Below are 6,747 nucleotides of genomic sequence, written 5' to 3' on the forward strand. Positions count from 1 at the left end.
TAGAACGGACCCTAAGAACTATTGCGATTTTAGTTGCAACGTAGAATTTTTTTTTTTTTTTTTTTCAAAATATTGCGATTTTAGCAATATGTAATGATCTTATTAATGACGACACAGGAAGTTGAGAGTTGCAACAAAAAATACTCTGTGGCAGCTTGTTCGCCGATTAGAACATTATTTATTCATAAATATGATAATGATGCATACGAAATGTGGCACAAACTGGAAAAGGGGGAGGACGGTGAATAGTAACTGGACCTAACTAACATTATTTAACTTAACTAGTCACAATCACTAAAACAAAATCACTCAATGATTAACCTACTTAAAACCTCAAATGACAATATATAATAATGACGTGGGGAGCTGGGGGAAAATATTATATAAAAAATGAATGAAATATGTACCGCAAAAAAAAAAAGGTATTAGGATAAGAGCTGCTCGTCATTATAAAAGGTGGCAAATAAGCAGATTTACTTGTCGAAAATTTATGCAACCTCAAAAGCTTTATTTCTTACACTACTTTCGAAATTACGAAAGTCGGTCTGCATCGCTGACAAAAACAGTGAATCTGTCACTTAATCGTGGTCTGGAGAATATCACCAAGTAGAACTACTCTGACCGTCTGGCACCTGCTAACAATGAGAAGGGCGGTTTCAGAATGCCACGTGACTATAAAAGACACGAGGTTTTATTTTTCTTATTTCCTTCTAAAGTTGGTCGCCAAAAATATATATTTTATTTGGATACAACTGTACATAGGCTCCTTTAGTCTTTGACAGACTATGGATACCCACCGTAGGGGCGCCTGCGAGTTAAATTTTTGTAGCAGGAGGTGCACAATCTCCAGCCACACCTCTCCTGAGTCGACATTGTTAAATACCAGTGGCAAACGGTATTTATGTTCAGAACGACTGGAAACAAATGCCGAGAGCACATACAGCGCCTAGAATTCCCAAATGGTCACCCATCTGGTACTAGCCAGGCTCAAAGTTGCTTAACTTCGGTGATCTGATGAGAACCGGCGTGGCAACGCGATTATGCCGTATTGATACAACTGTAGAACGTAATTAAATACATAATTTTGATTGTTTGAGTACCATTTCCCCATTAAAAATAATGTAAAACATTAATTCGTTAACTCTTAAACGGAGATTATATGACGCTTCCGTTAAGTCTCAAGAGACAATGGGTACCCCCTGTAAGAGTAGCTGTGCGTGTAATTGTGAAGCAAGGGTTGCGCAATCCCAACAACACTTCTTCTGAATCGGCAATGCTTGAGTCCAGGGGCAAGGAGTAGTGCTAGATGGTTGGAAACAATGCCAAGATAAGCGGAGAGCACACATAGCACTTGGAATTCACAAATGGTCACTCATTTTAGTACTGACCGGGCGCAACGTTGCTTAACTTCGGGAACCGGTTTGTCAACGTGAATTATGTCGTATACAGAGATTATTTGTGGATATTTAACAAGTTAATATACATAATTATTAAGAACCCCTTATATTATTGTCTTTATTACTAACTATGCATATACTTTTAATATTCGTTAAATATATATATAAATATTATGAATTAAAACTATTTCTGTGTATATTTTGACCATTTTACTACACATTTTGTAATATTGAAAAAAAACACATTTTGTAATATTGAAAAAAAAACACATTTTGTAATATTGAAAAAAAAAAACAAGAAACAAAGCTAAGATGCTGTTGTGAAAACGAAAAACCATTTCCGATGGGTTATCTAGAATAGGTTGTTCTAGAATTCTGGGAGACTTGTTATCACTCAGGTTCCAGGGAACACCACCGATTATTCTCACTGGGCAATCAATAATGATAAACTCCTAGTGAATACATAATAATTTCGAATTCATCTACTTACTGCAGCAGTCAATAATCCGAGAAAAAAAAGCAAAAGCTAATACAAGTGACCAAGTGCAAAATCGATGACCAATACTTTATCAGCACTAAATCAGCCAATATCGACAGAAAACAAATATACAGACAATATAAGTGGCGTTTCCATAAATCTGAGTGACAATAAGTCTCTTCAAATTTCCAGTACTCTCCACCTCTTTCGACAACAGTTGCAAATGACTTTATGTTATCGCTACATCCGTTTACTATTAATTTCTCGCTCATAACGACTGGTAGGTTTTCTCTGCAGTTTTAACTGTCTAATGTTCCAGTTCTCTCGGTGCCCCTCCGGTGGAGGTCTGGTTGGTGCTTTCCCTTCCCAGTCTTTTCATCTTTCTTAACCCTTTACAACTATTTTGTGCGGTAGTAACCGATGCTAGTGCCATTATTGGAAGGGGGCTGATTGTGGGATTTCTGGCAGTTCCAGTTTCCTTGGATTCGTCCAATTTCCTTTCTATTGAAACTTATATGTGGTTGGTCAGCATTAGTGTGGTTCTTGGGCTGGTTTCCGCGCTCAAGGACCTTTCTTTATATTTCAGTTTGTTTATTAGTGCCGCGCATTAAAATTCTTCTTTTTTCCCCAATTTCTAAATTCTTTCGGAACTATTTATACTGCTTTTACAATAATTATTTTCATGTTCCATACGTCTTTCTGGTTTCTTGTAAGTTCCGTGTTTTTGCTGTTTTTGTTTGTTTGTTTGTTTTCTGCCTCTTTAATCTTCACTCGATGATCAGCTGAGACGGCGAAATCTACAATTTAGCATGTTTTTTCTTATCATTGCTTATCCTCCTACCCGGTCTCCTTACTTGAATGAATGTGCCACTTTATACTTCTATGTCCCCAAGGATTTTATTATTTTCAATCTCCAGTACTGTCTGTGGTTTGTGTCTACGTATTAACAGTGCAGGTGTTTGAAGAGTTCCCAGTGAACTGCGCTCTCCGTGTAATCGTATCAGTTTTTATATTCTTTTTGAATTAGTTGTTGCATTCAATTATAAAGTAATTCAATTATAAAGTAATTTTTTACTGTGTTGTCTCCATGCCTACAGTTTAAATTTACTGATCCTTATCACATCCGGTGTCCTTGCTTGTTCCAAAGGATTTTATGGCTTTCTTTGCCCAAAGTTATTTTCCTCTTTTTTATTTTCTTTGCAAAATCGTTTTATATTTTATCCAAGTTTAAGCTTTCTCTAATCCCAGATTCAACGCTTTCTCTAATCCAAGATTCTTGATAAATTGTTCAAGTATGTTTTGTTTTTTTTAATCATCGAATTCTGCTAAGTTTTGCGCGTTAAAGAAGCTTCTATCGCTACACCCCTCTTAGATGCGATGCTGATTCTCAGCAATCAGCCCAATCGGCTTAAGCTTAAATTTGCGGGCCATCATTTGTCAACCATATCGCTGGATTTGACTGTAGAGCAAGGAAAAATCCATTTTTTTTTTTGCCTCAACTAATTATTTTCAATTCAATTCACATCCAACAAAGTACACTGCCGTAATGGGGTACTCTGAATAAGGAACCAGATTTTGAGTATTGTAAGTGGGGAGTTTTGCAGCAAGATGTTTGTTCACATTACATTTAAATTTATGCATGTTGATGCAATCTGAAAAACAAGGAGCAGAGACAGAATTCAAACAGAAGCGGTTCATGGCAAAAACTATTAGAGTAAAACGTCTTTTGGCATGTATATCTCTACAATGAAGGGGCGGGATTTTGTTGCTTGTCGGGTTTGTCTGTGGTATATATGTTGAGGGGGGGGAACAAGTGCACCAAGTTGTTGTACTTGTAAAAAAAAAAGAAATGCAACATTGTAGCGATGGGTCAACAGCTGGAGCTTGGCAGTCATCGTGATATTTGTTTAGAGACTTTTTCTTTGTGTCCTGATAGTCTAGTGTTTGGTGCACCACTCCATATGTAGCAACAATATACCATACGTGGGTGTATGGCGGTTTCATAGACATATAGGATGCTGGCAGGTGTGAGAAATTTTCTAGCTCGATATAGGGAGCTTAACTTTCTTGCAGCAGACTTGGCAGTATCTAAAAGCACTGAACATATACAATCAATTATTCAAAAAAGCACATCGAAAGACGACAATGAAAAAATAATTACAACAGAATTCTTGCAAACATAACTCAATCCCAGAAGTATTCTAGGTATGCATTTTGTGTGATTAAAGTACATAGGAAACATTTGCGTTTGGCTTTGAAAGTTCGACTGATTTCTTCTCTCTCTCTCTCTCTCTCTCTCTCTCTCTCTCTCTCTCTCTCTCTGTGTATATGTGTGTGTGATTGTTAGTTTGTGTTTGGTTGTAATAAAACTGAGATTCTACTGTCTGACAAATAAAATGAGAAGGCAAAAATTTTACGAACACAAATAAGAAAATTAAAATAAAGATGGCCGATATATTTTAAATAATTATTCTCTCTACCCATTTTTATCCATTGTCCTTTTGCGTTCTAGAGTGATTATGTGTATGCTTTAACTCGTACATTAGTTCTATTTGTGAAAGGATGTGGAATTAAGTGCATATGGAAAAGGCTCTTGTGACACATATGGGATATAATTTTGTCCGAATTTTCGGCCAAAAACCGATTAAAAAGCTTGCCCTATGTCTAAATACACTTTATGTAAAATTTCGAATGTTTAGATAAAAAATTGGCTGAGTAATTTGGAAGAGACAGCAGAGGTCATTTTTTTTTAACTTTGAGCCCAATTTTGACCCTTTAACATTTATTGTTTTGGACTCAAATCAAATTAAAAAGTTTGATCCATGTCCAAGGAACCTACATCTAAAATTGTTTAGATCCAAAACTGACGGAGGAGTTTGATAGAGTTTTCAAAGGTCAAATCGTTGAACTTTGACTACATAACGGTCAAATTTCTGGCCGACCGATTAAAACGATTTTCCCAAATCTCAATACTCCTTATGTTAAATCTCGAGTCTGTAGACTGAAAATTGACAGAGTAGTTTGGTAGGGAAATATACACACATACACACAGACAATTTCACTTATATATATATATATAGCATTTAAGCTACACAAAATTTTCCGCATTTCATCCTTGCCAGAAAAAGCTCTACCAAACTCCTCTTTGAATATTTGATCTACGGATTTGAAACTTTCTATATAGGGTATTTTGACCTGTAGCACATTTTCAATTTGATTTCTAGCCGGCAAAAATTGTTCCTAAGGGGTCAAAATCAAAAACAGTTGATCTTGGCAGAGTAAATAGGATAAAACATTATTCCTGCTGTTACTTTTGCACATGCGCAAAATCAAATATTCATAGCTCACAATCATTTATTTTTTAACTGCTCGTATCCATTTTCGGTAGTTTCGACGGTAACGATGTTGGAGAAATAAATGACTAAGTTTGAAACGCTAAACGTTTTAGTTTTGATTCTAGCAGATGGAACACAAGTCATGCTTTTATAACTTTTGAAATCATTTCTATATTTTGGATAATAATCACTAGAGAATTGGCTTTATAATAAGAAATAAGAAATCTGCATGAATCAAAATATCTATATGCGTATTTTCGGACCGGACAACACCAAGCGGCCTACTAGTATATATATATATATATATATATATATATATATATATATATATATATATATATATATATATGGGGGGGGGTCAGTGAGCATCATGAATAATTCCTGTTTGTTTCTCTTGAAATTCGTCTTTTCCATTTCGTGGGCCAATGTTCAAACATTCAGTTCGAGTGTAAAAAAAAAAAAAAAAAAAAACAAAAAACTCGGCATAGCCGCGAACGTTTTCAAACCCCATGAGTTGTCTTCGGGCGCGTGATGAATTAAAAATTTGCGTTTAGTGAATTTATTGAAAAAATCGATTAAACTCGTTTAAAAGCGCTTAAGCGTACCATCTCCTCCTTCATATTGATCCTGATCTTTATGCGAATGGGTACGCCCGACGGTTTCTATGATGGGAAGGTACAGGTTACACTATGAAAGGTCTAAAATGACTGTAATTTTAATTAATATATTTCGGAATTCATTTTTGAGAGTGTTGTGTGCTACTAGATGGTAGATGGAGCCGCTTGGGGAAGACAGGTGACATGTAAGCCGGCGAGAAACACTAGTCCTAGTCATGCCGATATATGAATTGTTTTTGAAGACACATTCTCCTATAGGAAAACATGCACTGCGTTACTAGTTTTTAGCGAATTGTCGTCGGGTGTCTGGTTAGTGTGTATTAGTAAGTCGTTTGTAGAGTTTTTGTAATAAATGATAAATCGCAGTTTGGAGGGTGTTTTTTCTATGGGGAAAATGTGTTTATATATTATTTTTTTTTATCATTTTTTCGTCGATTTTATAATGAGGATGTATTTGGTTACAGTGGAATAGGTTATTGTTGTTGTTATTGTTGTTGTTGTTGTTGTTGTTGTTGTTTGTAATGGTCATATACTTCAGGAAGTTATTCTTTACTAGCAGGCTTTTGTATGGGTCGGTAATAAATTTATCGGCGTTGACTTTAATTTCTATATTGAGGAAGGGAATTGTGTTATTTCTTTTTTTTTTCATGTGTGAAATTTAATACCGAACTATTTTTAAGTGCGTTTTTGATTATTGTTAATTTATCTAAATGTCCAGTCAATAAAAGTATGTTATCGACGCATCTAAGATATATAGCTGGTTTAAGAATGCTATTAAAGATTTTAGTTTCCAGGTTAGTCATATAAAATTCAGAACACAACGAGCCTAGAGCCAAACCCATTGAAACCCCGTCGATACAGCGAAGCCGTTTATGTTGATAAATATCTCGGTCTCTCTTTCTCTTTCTATACAGACATAT

The 6,747-nt window shown here is 35.4% G+C and overlaps 1 pseudogene; it reads right to left on the bottom strand.

Annotated features, from left to right (window-relative positions):
• Window positions 1–934: 934 nt before the first annotated feature.
• LOC145260001 (5S ribosomal RNA) lies at window positions 935–1,051 on the bottom strand (annotated as a pseudogene).
• Between the last annotated feature and the right edge of the window lie 5,696 nt (window positions 1,052–6,747).

The sequence above is a fragment of the Euprymna scolopes genome, chromosome 35 (genome assembly GCF_053919585.1).
Source record: "Euprymna scolopes isolate OS-2025 chromosome 35, ASM5391958v1, whole genome shotgun sequence".
NCBI classification, from domain to species: Eukaryota; Metazoa; Mollusca; class Cephalopoda; order Sepiida; family Sepiolidae; genus Euprymna; species Euprymna scolopes.